Source organism: Balaenoptera musculus, chromosome 12 (genome assembly GCF_009873245.2).
Source record: "Balaenoptera musculus isolate JJ_BM4_2016_0621 chromosome 12, mBalMus1.pri.v3, whole genome shotgun sequence".
NCBI lineage: Eukaryota > Metazoa > Chordata > Mammalia > Artiodactyla > Balaenopteridae > Balaenoptera > Balaenoptera musculus.
In genome coordinates this window covers 45721754-45739548 of record NC_045796.1, presented here as the reverse complement: position 1 = coordinate 45739548, position 17795 = coordinate 45721754, and positions in this window count along the sequence as shown.

Below are 17795 nucleotides of genomic sequence, written 5' to 3'. Positions count from 1 at the left end.
CTCTCACACGTCTCCATTTTCCCTACTAGAATATGGCTACAAGATAAGGGAAGAATATCTGTGGATAACAGAGAGAGGAAACGAACAAACAGAATCTGAGACTTTGTCACATTGCTGTATGAGCCCTGGACTATCTAATTTTTCAAGGTTACTCTCTTTCAATTACTTAAATGCAACCAGGTTCAATTCTTAGCCATGTTTGCAGTTTTCCCAGTCACGCCCTACCCCCAGTTGCACAGCATACCTCAGTGTTCTGGATGGGGCAAGAAAGAAGTGGGTCTCTTTGGCAGTGTCCTGTACAGCTGGGAATACCAGACTCTTTCTCACAAGCTCTCTTATTCCCCCATGGGAGAAATCATGGTCTGAGAAGGTCTCTCTTGGCAGTGAGCTGTGCAACCTTGGAGGAGGAATGATATGGATAAAGTGAGACTGTTCCTCTTCCCTTCTTCAATGTGTCCAATAACAGATTGTTTTTGCTCCAAAGGTGTGCTGGAACTTCTCTGCTAGATTCTAGACTTCCACAAGGTCTCTCTTGTCTGTGGGTGATTGTCTAATTTGTGTTCTTTGAGGAGAAGATTGTAGAAAATTCTTATTCCACTATGGTGGTGACATCATTCCCGGAACTTCTCTATTTTTTCAAACAGTGCTTCAATACCATCCTTTCTATTTTCACTTCTGGAGGTCTTTTGTTTTCCTTTTTATTTTTTATTGAACTATGGTGTTATACAATATTATATTAGTTTCAGTGTACAACATGGTGTTTGACTTTTATTTATATTATGAATTGATCACCACAAGTCTAGTAACCATCTGTCACTATAAAAGTTATTAAAATATTATTGGCTATAATACCTATGCTGTGCCTTACATCCCCATGACTTATGTATTTTATAACTGGAAGTCTGTATCTCTTGCTCCCTTTCTATTTTGGCCAACAACCTACCCCCCTCCCCTCTTGGTGACTACCAGTTTGTTCTCTGTATCTATGAATTTGTTTAGTTTTGTTTGTTCTTTTGTTTTGATTTTTTAGATTTAATATATAAATGAAATCATATAGTATTTGTCTTTCTCTGAATTATTTCACTTAGCATAATACCCTCAAGGTCCATACATGTTGTCACAAATGGCAATATTTCATTCATTTTATGGTTGATGATTATTCCATTTTAGATATAGATATAGATATAGATATAGATATAGATATAGATATCTTGATCCATTCGTCTGTTGATGGACACTTAGACTGCTTCCATATCTTGGCTATTATAAGTAATGCTGCAATAAGCATAGGGGTGCATATATCTTTTTGAATTAATATTTTCTTTTTTTGAATAAAAATCCAGAAGTAAAATTACTGGATCATACAGCAGCTCTATTTTAAATTTTTTGAAGAATCTCTATACTGTTTTCCATTATGGCTGCACTGATTTATAATCCCACCAACAATGCCCAACGGTTCCCTTCTCTTCACATCCTTGCCAACACTTGTTATTTGTTATCTTTTTGATGATAGACATTCTGACAGCTGTGAGGTGACATCTTCTTGTGGTTTTGACTTGCATTTCCCTGATGATTAGTGATGTTGAGCATCTTTTCATGTACTTGTTGGCCATATGCATGTCTTCTTTGGAAAACTGTCTAGTCTGGTCCTCTGCTCGTTTTTTAATTCAGTTGTTTGTTTGTTTGATATTGAGTTGTTTGACTTCTTCATATATTTTGGATATTAACCCCTTATCAAATATGTCATTTGCAAATGCCTTCTCCCATTCAGAAGGTTGCCTTTTCATTTGTTGATGGTTTCCTTCACTGTGTAAAACTTTAATTTGATTAGGTCCCATTTGTTTATTTTTTTCTTTTGTTTCTTTTGACTGAGGAGATAGATCCAAAAGAATACTACTAAGACTATGTTAAAGAGCATACTGTCTATGTTTTCTTCTAGGAGTTTTATGGTTTCAGGTCTTACACTTAAGTCTTTAATCTATTTTGAGTTTATTTTTGTATATGGTATAAGAAAGTAGTCCAGTTTCATTCTTTTGCATGTAGCTGTCCAGTTTTCCCACCACCATTTATTGAAAAGATTGTCTTTTCCCCACTGTATATTCTTTGTTCCTTTGTTGTAAATTAATTGACCATATAAGTATAGGTTTGTTTTCAGGGCTCTCTATTAACCACATTTAGGTATCTCTTGCTCATTCTTTCCTTACTTTTTATTTTGTTTATACTTTTGACTTCTTTATCCCTTTGTCCTACATTCTAGATTGATTCCACAGACCACTCTTTAAAATGTTAATTCAGTCATTTGCTCCCTCTATTCTGCTATTTAGCCTCTCCATTGAATTTTTAAAACAATTAAAATTTGTATTTCCCAAATTTCTAGAAGTGGTTTCTACAACAATAACATAATCTCATTTATTTCTCTGAGGATATGGAATTTTACTTATTTACAGCCTTTTTCTGGTTGTTATATAAGTCTATTTCCTCAGGTATAAGTTCTTTAGTTTGTTATCTCTCTTTCATTATATTGTTTTTACACAATTTCTGGCAATTTCATTTTTTGATCTCATCTGTGTAATGTATTACCTACTATACTGGCAGCTCCATCTGTTGGAACAGTCTGCTTGTAAAAGGGGAGAAATCAGCTGCTGGGGTTTATTCTATCATTACTAAGACTAGTGTATGCCCAGTACACTGGCAGCGAATCTTCTAGGCTTATATACTACCCACTTTTCCATGCAACTGTAAACAACCTGTAACACTCTTCTGCATTTTTAATTTCAAGGGCATCTACTACTTAAACCAGAAAGATAATTTCATAGTTTCTGCCAAAAGGAATTGGGATGATGTCCAGAAAGTTAATCTCTCTTGTTGATCCTGCTTAATTACCTCAAACAATTGCATTCTTGCTAACTGCTTCTATCACATTGAGCTTTTTGATGCCACTTCTATGAATAAAACTTAAAAGGCAGTTCTTTCACTGAAATGGACACTAAAAATACAGTAGAAAAGATCAGTGAAACTAAGAGCTGATTCTTTGAAAAGGTATTAGCTAGGCTCACTAAGAATAAAAAAAGACGGCCCTGATAAATAAAATCTGATATGAAAGAGAAATAACAACAGACGCCACAGAAATATCACAAAGGATTATAATAGAATATTATGAACAGCTATACACTAACAAACAGGACAACCTAGAAGAAATGGACAAATTCTTAGAATCATACTGACTTCCAAGACTGAATCAGGAAAAAAATAGAAAATCTAAGTGGACATATCACCAGAACAGAAATTGAAGCAGTAACAAAAAAGCTACCAAGAAACAAATGTTCAGGACCAGATGGCTTCACAGGTGAATTCTACAACATTCAAAGAAGATTTAATGCCCATCCTCCTCAAACTATTCCAAAAAACTGAAGAGAAGGGAACACTTCCTAACTCATTGTATGAGGCCAACATACCAAAAAAGAAAATTACAGGCCAGTATCTCTGATGAACATAGAGGCAAAAATCCTCAACAAAACACTGGCAAACCGAATTCAACAATACATAAAAAAGATCATACACCATGATAAAGTGAGATTTATTCCATGTAAGCAAGGACGGTTCAACATCCACAAATGAATCTATGTGATACATCACATCAAGAAAATGAAAGGTAAATATCATATAAACATCTCAGTAGATGCAGAAAAGGCATTTGACAAGAATCAGCACTTGTTTATAAAAATTCTCAATGAAGTGGGTATAGAAGGAATATAACTCAACATAATAAAGACTACATATGAGAAACTCACAGCTATCATCATACTCAATGGTAAAAAACTGAAAGATAAGTAACAAAAAAAGGATGCACACTCTCACCACTCTTATTCAACATGGTATTAGAAGTCCTAACCAGAGCAATTAGGCAAGGAAAAGAAGGCATCCAAATTGAACAGAAAGAAGTCAAATTGTCACTATTTACAGATGACATGATTTTATATATAGAAAACTCTAAAGACTCCACCAAAAACACTATTAGAAATAATAAATGAAAACATTAAAGTGGTTGGACACAAAATCAATATACAAAAATGTGTTGCATTTCTATATGCTAACAATGAGCTAACAGAAGGAGAAATAAAGAACCAATACCATTTACAATTGAGACAAAAAGAATAAAATACCTAGGAATAAATTTAAACAAGGAGGTGAAAGACCTGTACACTGAAAACTATAAGACATTGTTGAAAGAAATTAAATAAGATACAAATAAATGGAAAGATATTCCATGCTCACGGATTAGGAGAATTAATATTGTCAAAATGTCCTTTAATAAAAGACCCCAAATAGCCATAGCAATCCTGAGAAAAAAGAACAAAGACGGAGGTATCACACTCCTTTATCGCAAATAATAGAAAAAACTAAAATTTATTTAATTAAGTTATATTTGTTTGAATTCAAAGGGATTTTAAACTCCATTTGCTACTGCATCCGTTTGCTATACAGATTTTTTTTTATTTGTGAGAAAGTTTGGGGTTATTTTCCTCATAATACACTATTTTATGCATACAGTTTCATAAATGTAATAATTTTAAGTGAAGAAATTTGAACCAATACCACTGTTGTGATAAAATTATAACTTCACAGCCTTTAAATCATAATCATGGTTTTTGTACACTATTCAAAACTCAGCTTAGCCATGACCTACTCTAGATCTTCCTCATAGCCCTTGGATACCCTCCATCATTTTCCTTAACAGATTTTGACTTAAAAATCTATTTCTGTGACTTTCACCCCAATAAGACCCTGAGTCAACAGAGGATAGAAAGTACCTTATTGACACTGGTACCCTAGTTTCTGGCACAAGTGTGCCTAAACTGTGCTCCAGAAAAAGAAAAAAAATTGTATGCTACAATGAAAAGAATTTTCACAAGGTAAAAAATAGTCATTAAATTTAAGTGAAAAAATGTATGATGTCTAACATATATTTTACTTTCATTTGGGTCTAAAAACCGATCGTGGTAACAAATGTATGATCCTCTTTCATGAGAAGATAAATACTCTGTCACCTCTCTCCTTCCACTGTTACAGAATTTGTAATCATTGTATGTGTAAACCACTATGAATATATGGTATGGAACTTGTTCTCATGTTTATCTTTGTCAGAGGATAATGAATTACTCTTTTCAAATGCATTGCTTAAAAAGGAAAAAATTAGAATAAAAATAATTTTTAAAATCCTGATTCCTTGTAAATGCAATAAACTAACAGGAACAAATGTAAAGCTATTTAGGGCATGAAATAAGATCATCAACTTTATAAGCTAACATTCATTTTCCTGAGGTATCAGCTTCATCTCACAGATATTTATAAACACCTGGGTGATTAGTAGAATATATAAAGCTAAGCCTTAGGTTACTTTATATAGTCTGAACCTAGTTCTTTGGGCGAATAGGATAAAAATACTCCCAGTAACTCATTGGAGGTAAACATGGCTTTCCAATCAATCAACAGGAATCAATAGGCACAGGAACTGTAGTAAAATGAACTTTTGATTGCTTGAACAAATCCCAAGTACCTAAGATTCAGGCCCAGAAAGTATATTTCTGAAGACTAATTGGCATAGGAATATTTTAATGACATTGTCAAAATCCTCTTGTTACCCATACTAATGTAATCAGATTTGTGTTTTCTATTTGTTGAATTAAATGTGTTTAACCCTGATGAGGAGTAAAATTTTATAAGAGGAATTTGAAGACCACATCCATACACATAGCTTAATATTAGTAAATTGAAAGGAATATCCATTTTGTCCTTGTCATCAATAAATGTATCTCCTCCATAATGTCCTGGGCAGATGGTGAATCATTCTTCAAGGGATCAAACTTTGCTTCCTTCAAAAACAACCTAATCAATTGTTGAGCTTTTTTAAACTGTTAAAATCGTTTCCTTTTTATTAAGTCAAAACTTGCCTTCTTATAAATTCTATCCATTGGCCTCTTCTCTAGGAACTTCTGAGTCTACTCTTACTTCTATACTAAAGCCCCTATTTTAAAAATTAGCTCTCATATCCCTTTCTGTCCTGTCTTTTCAAAACCATACTTCATGAACTATGGCTGCTAAACACTTAATCTCATATATTTTGTAAACACACATACACAAACTGTCACACAATTTATTAGTGGCTCAGATGCAATGTGAACTTGTTCAAAGCTATAATTTTTAAATAAATAAGGGACAAAATACCCCTTATTTATCTAAGCTCATGATTACTAGATTTTTCACTATAATTTACAATACTTCATAAAAAGGACTTTGTAATTTTCCAATTTGTATCTTTAGTTGGTTGATTCTTTAATATATGGCAAATTAAAATAGCTAACCTTGGCTGTAACCCAAGACTTACAATGTGTCACTTTTATAGAATCTTAGAGTATAAGTGATAAATTAAATTATTTATTCCCACCCCTTTTTTTCTCTCTTTTTTCTGGTAAAACTGGATAAGTTCAAAATAGAATTTTGATTATTTTTCAGCTAGGCTCCTATGTGTGAAATATGGTGAGAGTAAACTTAAGGGTTTTTAAGTCACCCATGATACCCTTCTACCTTTTCTAAAACAAATTCTTTCTAGCCATGGTGAACAACTGAAGTCCTTTCTTTGCAGTTGTTTTCTCCTCACTCCTTCCCTTAACAGTCACCTATTTTTTACATGTTCTCTGCCCTTTTTCTCCCTCAACAAAGGCTAGTCTCAAAACAAAACATCATGCTCTTTATATTGAGATACATATTGCTGATAAGGTTTCACCATGATCCTTCTGATCAACAGGTGATTTATATGTACATTACTGGAAAATACTATGTACAAATACTGGAAAATACTACTCTAGCCTCCTTCCAGATTTTACTTCCATTTTGTAATATCTGGTCTCTTCCTTGACAATATTTCTGAATAAAAATGCCCATGTTTCTTTTATTTATTAGAAAAATCCTTCTCATTACCGTAAACTTTCTTCCTGAATATATCATTACTCTCCTACATTTTCCTACCAGATGTTTTGATAGAATTACTCTATACAGGATACTTCCAGAAAGGCTTTAACTTGGACTTCTGTCATCCCTGCTGCTTTCAATAACAAAATTAATTACAAAATTTCATGTAATTTTGTACGTCCTGGCCCTCCTCTCTTACTCTACTCAACTGACTGCAGCAGACACAGCTGGTTGTCCACCTAGCATCTTTTTCCTTATTCTTCCTTGAGAACACAAACCTGATTTCATAAAGAAGTCCAGCCCTACTTCAAAGAAAGGTGATCCCATGCCCAAATCAGGCAGGAGAACTTAGTTAATCTAAGTTCATATAGTAGTTCTATTCTGCCTCATCTAGAAGCAATGGGCATATGACCCAATTCTGGCCAAAGAAAAGTGTGTGGATTTAAGAATCACTTTCCTCACTCATTATAACCTCACTCCTTTTGACCCTGGATATTAATATTTTGTGGTGTTAAACATGTAATTAATATAATCATCTTGGAACCAAGGGAAGAGCTAGTGTCTCAAAAGTGAAGTCAATAGAGTGAATATAGAAAAAGAAGAAACAATCTGGAGTCTTGATGCCAAAACTGATATAACTTATCTTGCTCTCAACCATGTTAGAAAGTTTTATTTTACACCTTATGGGGCCTTGTGTCACAGTTCTGTATAACTCTCTTCTGTCCTTTAATACATTGTAAGCTATTTGAGGACAGTATCTTCATTGTAATGACATTTGTATACCTTTTGGTATATAGCATAGTGTCTTACATGAAGTAGATATTCAGTGTATTCTTGTTGGTTAAATAAATGAGTATTCCTCTGCTTCTCAGTGTATCATCTTAGCTCATAGTACATTTTCTGGGTTTTCCTTAATTTTAAGATTGTTTTAATACCAAATAGCATGATGACCTACCTTGACTATAGTTTTACTTTGAATGAGCTAGATAAAGCACCCAGTTCCAATGCTGAAGGCAAAATAGCTAGGTATAATCTTTCAGTTATGAAAAATAACCAAAAAGACATGAAAATGTTATATTTTGGGGGAAAAAAGAGCTGCCTAAGTAGTATGCATATTCCCCATGTAGTATTCCCCATGGTGAAAAATTTCAAAATTGCCAGTGATTCACATTTGGCACATGGGAAACATGTGACATTTCATAATGTTTCCATATTTTCTCTTCTATCACTAGCCCATGGTTATGGACACAACACCAAATCATGAAATCATTCATCTAAGAAAGGACAATGAGAAATGTTTCCCTATTACCATTGGCTAATTTCATTAATCTACTCAGAGGCATGTGCATATGTGAGATAACATACTCTGCAAGTCCCAATGCTTCAGAAGCATTCATTTTTGTAATTCAGATCTAATTACATAATTATTAAATTTAATGCTGGATTTACAAACACTGTTAAGTAACAATACCTACATTTTTCTAAAGCATTACTTTTGTTCCTTGGGAATGAAAAGTCACTGATTAAAATCTCTTCATGTTGGTTCCATGTCCTGGCTATTGTAAATAGTGCTGCAGTGAACATTGTGGTGCATGTCTCTTTGTGAATTATGGTTTTCTCAGGGTATATGCCCAGTAGTGGGATTGCTGGGTCATATGGTAGTTCTATTTTTAGTTTTTAAAGGAACCTCCATAAGCAGCTGCATAGCACAGGGAGATCCTCTCTGTGCTTTGCGATGACCTAGAGGGGTGGGATAGGGAGGATGGGAGGGAGGCTCAAGAGGGAGGGGATATGGGGACATGTGAGTGCATATGGCTGATTCGCTTTGTTGTGCAACAGAAACTAACACAGTATTATGAAGTAAAAAAAAAAAAAATCTCTTCATGTACATTTCCCAGTAAGCCATACAAGCATTTGGTTTGATACGAGGAAAGCTGTTTGTTTGTTTTTTTAAGCCTCTCAATGTTTGGGGCCACCTGTCAGCCAACCCCAAGTAGAAGCAGTGCCTGATTAAACTGCTCTCTCTAGAACCATTCGGACTATTTCATTATTGCTTCAGTTTATGATAGCAGAGCCAGCCATGTTGCATTGCAGAAAGTCCTGACAACTTAGAGAAAGCCCATTTGGGCACATAGGACATAGGTTTCGAAATTGTGCACAGTTGCAAAGTTTTGATTGCGTGAATTATACATGAGGGGTGACCAGCCATTTATGCTCGATGATGTTATTAGCCAATCAGCACAGGTGCAGGAAAGAAAGTAGATTGGGAGAGAGCAAAATCATAACTCAGGAAAGCACTTTCTTTTGGCTCTACCAACTCAGTGCATGACATTGTAAATCTTGGCTGAATGCATTACGCCACTTATTAAAATTTCTCAGGTAGACTAGGAATTTCAATAAATAGAGGAGAGTAGAAAAGAGAATGAAATTTACAAGCCTCTGCTTGCAAATTACTGCATACATCGATGGGTTCTATAGGTGAACATAAACAGGGTCTCTGAAAGCTCACCTTGTTACTTTACTAAAGACAACTCTCCTCCTTGCACCAAATATCTCTCTATTTTGTTACCGGTTCATTTTATTAAAGCATGGGGGTTTGCTTTCTTCTTTTAATTTCTACTTTAGTTGACTCTAAAGAGTTTCAAATGTTTATGAAAGAAAGAAGCAACAATATTTGTACATGATTCAGATGATTTATACATTATTTTTGTTGATAAAAAGAGAATCTTGAGTTAGTATAAATAAGATACTACTTGTATCTAAATTTTTAACTATAAAGTTTAATAGCGATAAGAAATTAATTTTGATAAAATATATAAATTGTAAAGAAAAAGAATCACAACAAAAAGGAGAGTTTTTCTTCTTTTTCATCTCCTATCCTTCATTTACATGTGAATAGAAAAATGCTGCTTTTCTTTCTACCCTTTTATTATTTAACAGGGGCTTTCATATCAATTCCTATTATTCCTGGGTTAAGAAGCACATTGCATGAGACTGTAAGATAATTGAGATCTACTTTAAAAAACAAACCACTTTCTTACCAACAGGACAGCAATGAGGCTGTTCATAGAGAAGAATGTTTCAGGGTCACCATTAAATAAATACGCAAGGCTGCTGCCTTCAGGACAGAAGGAAGCAGAGGAAGTCAGCAGGGGAAAGATGTATATTTGTCAGCATTGACAGTTTGCTTTATAGTGGACCCACCTCCTCTTTAAAGTAATTCCCATTCAGTTTATGGTAGATTGGTATACAATGAGGTCAGGCAGAGCAAATCAATTCTGATATGATTGCATTTTAGCCATAGTCATATTTCTCCTGGAAATCTTGCCAGAATCAGCTATTCATTTCATAGGAGCATTGATTTCCCTACCCTTACTCTCTTACTCTAGTCCATCTTCCATTCAGCAGGGCTCCTCCTTTAAGGAAAATCATGTAGGTCCCAAACAATCTCCCTGCAGGGTGACTGTGTGAGCAGACACATAGACAGGTACCTTTATTTAATGGCTTTGACCACTGCATAGTCTTACTTGGTGGTTTCCCAGCATAAGGTGTATAGGTACTTTTGCCCTTATGTCATCTTGGTATTAGCCCATGGACTACTGCTATGATTAATGCTGTGTTTTCCCCTTTCACGTAAAGAAATGGGCAAGTAGGGAAGAGAAGAAAAACACACCTAACACCTCTTCCTACTCAGTCTTCCTTTCCTAGTATTCAGCTCCCTTTTACTCTGAGCTGCCAATTATTACTTTCTCTCCTCCCAAACACCAGAATCCAACCACCTTCTATTATTCTTAGAAGGTCTCACAGTCTATTTTTAGGTTGAAAAAATCCATCAATTTCCCCAGATATCTGTGGGGTCTCAAGATTAAGTTACACAGAGAGACCCAGAAGCCCATGCTTATCACCATCACAGCAGGACATGCAATCACTGTATTCTTCTAATGCTTTCCCTTGTTTTGGTAGATTCAATCCTTGTTTAGCAAGCATTCACTCATTTCCTGCAAACCTTGGTCTCCATGGAAAGAAAATCCTCCTTGCCCCACTGATACTGGGTTTGGCTACGTGATTTTCTTTATTCAATGGGATGACAGTGTACATGACAAGACTCAAAATATGATATGCCTTTAGGCAAACACTCCTGGGCTCTGGTATTTTGCCATGAGAAGAGCTTCCCTCAGATTGCTTCTGCCTCTTTCAGTTCTACCTACGGAATGAATTTACTTGAACAGACATGGGCTCAAACACAGGCTCTCAAACCAAAGTAACCTCACCCCAGTCTGAAGGAGAGACATTCTAGGTGAATCACAGATCTATGACTAAGAAGTAAGTGCTGATTTTTATGTGCCACAAAGATTTTGTGGTGGTTTGCTATGCAACAACAACTGATTAACACATAATTGGTCTTAGAGCATGGTTCTGCAAAAATTAAAAACTAAAATTAGTGGCAGTGATTTTGGGAATTGGCAGGCTGGTAAAGAAATTGTTAAATGCAGTTGAGAAAAATGCTCTGTGTAATGTAGTGGCAAAACATTTGGTAACTCTAGCAGTAATGAAGTAAAAAGAAAATGTATGCACTGAATTGGCAGTGCTGAACCAGGAAGTTTTGAGGCAATATTTTGAAAGTGTATATTAAGTACCTTAGTGTGAGGGTTAATTTTATGTGTCAGCTTGACGGATGCCCAGATAGCTGGTAATTTACTTACCTCACAGTGTGTCTGTGAGGGTGTTTCTGCAAGAGATTAGCATTTGATTCAGTTGACTGAGTAAAGACATCCACTTCACCAGTGTGGGCAGTATCATGCAATCAGTTGGAAGCCCGAACAGAAAATAAAAGGTGAAGAAAGGGAGAATTCTCTCTCTCTTCTTGTGATAGTACATCCATTTTCTCCTGCCTTTGGACATCAGAGCTCCTGGTTCTCAGAACTTCAGAACTGAGGATTTACACCATTGACCTTCCTGGGTCTCCAGTCTTTCAACACAGACTGAATTGTACCACCAGCTTTCCTCTTTGTCCAGCTTGCAGATGGCAGGTAGTGGGACTTCTCAGTCTCCATAACTGTATGACCCAATTCCTATAACAAATCTCCTCTTCTATGTATGTATGTATGTATGTATCTATCCATCCTATCAGTTATGTTACTTAGGAGAGCCCTGACTAATACAATTAGTTAGGACACTACAAGAAAAAGATGAGCTCAGAAAGGAGCTGACCTGTTGGCAAGCAGAGTTCAGAGGAAATAAAACCAGCCCAGAATTTACAGAACTGAAAAATGGAACTGGTGTTAAGGCAATGATGAAATTAAGAGTGTATCTGCAAAACTTTAGACCTCTAAAAGAATTAAGGTGATTGTAGAAGATTCTTTCAGTTGGCCCAATGTGCTTTTAGAAAGCAGCAAAATCAAATATACCAAAATACTGGTAAGTAAATCTAAAAAGAAAGACAAGTCTGGAAAGTAATTGTGGGTATAGCTTTGAGCAAATAAATTTGCTGGAAACTAATGAGTAAAACACAACATTTTTGAAAGAGCTATAATGGAAAAAATACAAGTAGCCAAATTAAAAGAAACAGATTATATAAAGTATAAAAAGAAGACTGGCTCCCAAATTTCTAGATGCAGAAAGAGGCTGAAAAGCTGTGCATTCACCAATGTGTGATGTATTTCCCAATACTTTCTTTAGAAATGACCAAGGGAAATGATAAAACTGAAGCAGTCCCCAGAAGGTGAATCCAAGAACTGTGGAAAACTATGGACAGGAAAGCCACTTTCAGGAAGTTAATTGGTGACTGATCAAGGAAACTTCCCTAACAGGAGAACAACCTGGTTGCATTTACTTGGCCAAATTTTAGAATTTTTATGTATCAGTGAATGCTATATGCTCACCTTCTTGGATGGGATTGTTAATGAAGTTATCCTGCCCCAGTTCCATTATTTTATGTTGGGTATATAGGGAATAAATAACTTTTGTTTTTAGTTCATTATTTCTGGTTTCAGAGGAGCAAAATCTTGGCCCAGAGTAAATCACAAGATCCTAGACTTCAAGCTTGACGCCATGATTGAATGAAACAATGAGATTTTTGCATATTCTTTTTAAGGAGATAGTGAATAACTCTGCATGAAGAAAGGAAGTGAATACCTATGAATAAGAGGGCACACTGTGAAAATTAGATTACTTTTCAGCATATATTCATTCTTGCCCCTCGCCCCACCATGAATACAGGGCTGTATTTATTTGCCTAACTGATAATGGCTTAGATATACACCATTGCTTTGGCCAGTAAGATACTAATGGATGTGATGCAAGTGAGGTTTATCATGTGCATCAGTGAATGTACTCTAGAGATCATTATGAGAAGAGCTTCCTCTGGACATCTGTTTTTCCTTTATCTGGGTTCCCAAATGCAGACACATGAAGAAAACTGAACCCCATTTGTAACCAAGCTAAGCTGGATCCACAGTCTGAAACAGCTGCCCTGGCTAAACCTTATATACGCAGCTGAAGCAAATCTACTCAAATGAGTAGCAGATACATGAACAAGAAATAAATGCTTATTATTGTATATCACTGAGTTTTTTTTATTATTTCTTACACAGAGAAACTGGGCTGATATGCCTTGCCTAGCTTTCCTCATTTAAATATTTCTTTGATGATTCCTGTGCTAATAACACAGAGTATTAATTTGTCAATGAAATAGATCTTGTCTCTTGCAGTTTATTAGTTCCTATCTACTCAGATATTGTGTTATTTTCCCTGTACAAGAGAACATAAAATAATTCATTTACTTATGCAGTCCTTTATGTACATGTTGGCATATTAACACAATTATCATTCAACTCTCTAACCTTCTCTGTCTCAAAAGAAGTCCCCAGGATAATCGTTAATTTTCTATACAAAATATATTTTGATCAAATAGCATGTGCAATATACATGAAGAAATGCTTCCCAACTTCACCCATGGCTTATTACATAGAAAACATTTAAAAATATCTTTTGAATGAATTACTGAGTGACTTATATGAATTAATATGCTTATGTTGTGTAACTGTAAACAAATATAGAAGGGTATGGGTGATTTTTCAGTGAATGTGCACTTCAGCATACTCACAATATATTTTCTCTATTTTTATTGAAAATTTATCAGTGTCATAAGTCTCTAACACACACATATATAAAACTCTAAGTCAGTGATCTAGAAAATGTCCTTTATAAAAGAAAAATCATAATTTTGTAAATTGTGAGTATATTATCTGCATGAAGAAAAGCTCTTAGCTCTCAATAAGGAATATGACCCTTTCATGAAAATGTGTTCTGCCTCTATACACACCATCAAACAATAAACAGTAGAGTCAACCATCTATATGTTCAGATCCCTGAATGACACTGGACTAAATTTTTTTACTTTGTCAATTGCATGGATTAGATTCATGTACATATAGCCACAGATATTCATAAATTACAGACCTTTCCTCTTGACACTATGATTGATAAATGGTAAATATTTTCTGTTTGTGCTTTCACACACACTCACAGAGCAAAACCAGACACTCTAGGGCTGTTACTTTTTAAGACCTCAATGTCTATTTTTATTCAATTATCTATATGTTATGAACTGAATTGTGTCCCTGCCCCCAGATTCATATGTTAAAGCCCTACTCCTCATTAAGATTGTATTTGGAAATAGGGTTTTTAGGAGGTATTTAAGATTAAATGAGGTCATGAGAGTGGGATCTTAATCTGATAGGATTAGTGACCTTAGAAAGAGGGAGAGAGAGAGTTGTCCATGTATACACACTAAGGAAAGGCCATAGGAATATACAGTGAGAAAGAAGCTGACTGCAACCCAAGGAGAGAGCCCTTACCAGCCACCAAATCTGCTGGCACCTTGATCTTGGATTTTCTAGACTTCAGAACTGTGAGAAACCAATTTCTGTTGTTTAAGCCACCCAGTCTGTGGGTTTTGTTGTTTTTGTTGTTGTTATGGCAGTGTGGACAAAAAATGTTGCCTGCTACTCCAGTAGACTACAAATATTGCCCTCCATCACCATCAAGCCATAGCCACTGCAGCCACACCCCCCCACCCATGGTGCACCCAGAGGGGAATTTAGGATGGAAAATAAAAAACAACAAGAGGATACTGGCCCTAGATAGTTAAGATGAATATCTAAGGAATAATTTCAATGAGCCCAGACTTTCGCATCTTCCCAAACATAGAAAAGCGCTAAAATTATTAACTTTAGATGTCTGCTTTTTGTGATTTGCAGTAATCTTTTGATGTTCAACTCCATGTTTGTTTTTTTCCTGCAAAATCTCCTATATAGCCTGGCTCCTCCGTAACCTCTTTGGAGCAGTTCCTCTGAGCTGAGAAGCTGTCTTCCAGGCTACACTCCTCAGTAAGGTCCCCGAATAAAACTTAACTCACAACTTTTAGGTTGTTCATTTTTCTTCAGTCAACAGCAGCCTGAGCTGAGTAAAACACAAGTAAATTACCACATGAATTTTCTTAAAAAGTTTAAAATGGACTTCTTTAATATTAATAATTGATGTAAATGCACATGGAATCCCCTTTAAAAGATATCACTTAAAGAAAGTTAAGTTAAAAATTTAAGTTTCTAAGAGACGACAGTTGTATAGGACTATTATATAGAATTATTTATAAACGTTTGGAAAAGTCAAAATCTAAGAAAACAAGGTTGATAATGTTTGCCTTATAGGAAAGCACCATATCTAAAGATTAAAAGTATTGTGACCCAATACTTTGCATTCATATTAGAGGGAGGCAGCAACATATTTCCGTAACATTGCGAGTTTTTCTGAACTGACAAAATATGTATTTGAACTAGGAAGTTGGATGACTAACATTTTCTTGCCTTTGAATTTATTTAACCTAATCAGTCAAGAAGTACTTATTAAGTGTTTATTGTGTGTTAGTATTACTCCAAATTCAGCAGTGAATAAGATAGGCAAGGTCTCCATTCTCATGACTTTTATATCCTAGTGGGTTCGATATAAAAATAATTAGTGAGAGTCAGAGTAGGCTAAGATAGCAACATAGGAGCCTCCTGAGTTTCATTCTTCTCAGGAACACACCAAATGTACAGCTACCCAGGGAGCAAGTCTCTCAGAAAGAGATCCAGAAACTAGCTGAGTGACTCCTACACATCAGATAAATGAGAAAATACCCACATCAAAACACAAAGGAGAGGCTGAGACACTCTTGTCAGAATCTCCACCCATGGCATAGCACCATACAATCAGAAAGGAACACCTGACTCCCAGCTTCTCTCCGAGGAGCAAAGGGCTTGGACCTCACATCTAGTGCCCTAACTTTTAAGACTCCCACTGGAGGAATGGGCCCCCCGAACAGCTCTGAAAGCCAACAGGGCTTGTGTCCACAAGACCCACAAGACTTCAGCAAACAAAGAAGCACATTTTAACAAATTCACTAGCACTCACTGCAACTATCCCCCTAGGGCTCAGCCCAGAGGAAGGAGATAAAAATACCCATCTCCCACTTTTTCCCTGAAATGGGTTTATCTGCATACTTTAAATGCTGCCTGAGAGCCAGTCTTCTAATTTAGCATGCACTAGGGGGGTGGCTACTTCCGTCAGGGAAGCTGATTTTTTGGATTTGACCCCAAAAGCAAAGGCAACAAAAGCAAAAATAAACAAGTGGGACATTATCAAACTAAAAAGTTTCTGCACAGCAAAAGAAACCATCAAAAAAGTGAAAAAACAAACAATGTAATGGGAGAAAATATTTGCAAACCACATATCTCATAAGAAGTTAATATCTAAAACATATAAGGAACTCAATAGCAACTCAATAGCAAAAAAAACCAAAAACCAAAAAAAAAACCAAATAACCTAATTAATAAAATGGGCAAAGGACCTGAATTGATTTTCCAATAAAGACATACACATGCCAACAGGTATGGGAAAAGGTGCTCAATATCACTAATCATCAGGAAAATGTAAATCAAAACTACAGTGAGATACCACCTCACACATTAGAATGGTGGTCACCAAAAAGACAAGAGATAACATATGTTGCAAGGATGTGGAGAAAAGTAAATCTTTGTGCACTGTTGGTGGGAATGTAAACTGGTACAGCCACTATGGAAAACAATATAAAGATTTTTCAAGAAACTAAAAACAGAACTACCATATAATTCACAATTCCACTTCTAAGTGTATATCCAAAGAAAATGAAATCACTATCTTGAAGAGATATCTGTACTCCCATTTTCTTTACAGCATTATTCACAATAGCCAATAGCCAAGGTATGGAAACAACCTGTGTCTATCAACAAATGAATGGATAAAGAAAATGTGATACACACACAGAGAGAGACACACACACACACTGGGATATTATTTAACCTTAAAAACCAAGAAAATACTGTCATTTATGACAAAATGAATGAACATGGAAAGCACTATGCTAAGTGAAATAAGCCAGGCAGAGAAAGACAAATACTGTTTACTATTACTTATATGTAGAATCTAAAAAAGTCAAACTCATAGAAGACATAGAGTAGAATAGTTATTGCCAGGGACTAGGAGGTGAGGGAAATGGGAAAAGGCTGGTAAAAAAAGTAAAACCTTCAGTTATAAGATGGATAAAATCTGAGGATCTAATGTATAAAATGGTTACTCTAGTTGATAATACTGTATTGTAAAACTGAAATTTTCTAAGACATTAGAACTTAAGTGTTCTCACCAAAAGAAAGAAAAAAGGTAAACATGTGAGATGATTGGTGTGTTAATTAACTCAAGGGTAGAAATCCTTTCACAATGTATACATATGCCAAATCATCACATTGTAC